This window comes from Silene latifolia, chromosome X (genome assembly GCF_048544455.1).
Source record: "Silene latifolia isolate original U9 population chromosome X, ASM4854445v1, whole genome shotgun sequence".
NCBI classification, from domain to species: Eukaryota; Viridiplantae; Streptophyta; class Magnoliopsida; order Caryophyllales; family Caryophyllaceae; genus Silene; species Silene latifolia.
In genome coordinates, this window is record NC_133537.1 from 260,287,491 (window position 1) to 260,288,032 (window position 542).

General features: G+C 41.1%; 1 non-coding gene across 1 annotated transcript; it reads right to left on the reverse strand.

Annotated features, from left to right (window-relative positions):
• Positions 1-200: 200 nt before the first annotated feature.
• Positions 201-307, reverse strand: LOC141624003 (small nucleolar RNA R71). The gene has a single exon (XR_012533816.1). It is a non-coding gene; the product is annotated as a small nucleolar RNA R71 (small nucleolar RNA).
• Between the last annotated feature and the right edge of the window lie 235 nt (positions 308-542).

Here is a 542-nt window from a genome sequence, read left to right on the forward strand (position 1 = left end):
AAACCTTTTGTGATTATTGTGAAGCTATCTCTCAAACGGGCGTGACTCAAGACCAAATAAGATGGGTCTTATTTCCTTTTTCGTTAATCGACACCGCAAAGCAATGGTTGAAGGGCCTTGATAAGGCCACCCTTGGAATAGATTCTTGGAAGAAGCTAGCTCTAGCTTTCTACAAAAATTCTACCCAGGAAAAGACCAATATGCTAAGAGCTCAAATTGCGGGTTTTAAGCAAAGGGATGAAGAATCTTTGTATGAAGCTTGGGAGCGGTTCAAAGGTATTTGTCGCTCATGTCCTCACCATGGACTTAGCGAATGATTTTTAGTGCAACAATTTTGGAATGGTTTATATGAAGATTCAAGGAACATTCTCAATATGGGATCAAATGGAATGTTCACCGAAGTTGATGACAATCAAACATGGAACAAGATTGAGGAAATGGCGGTCCATAATTCGCAATATAGTAGGCCTCGCAAGGCTACTAGAGGAGGAAAGTATGAAGTGGACACCGTTACTCAATTGGGTGCTCAACTTAGTGCTCAC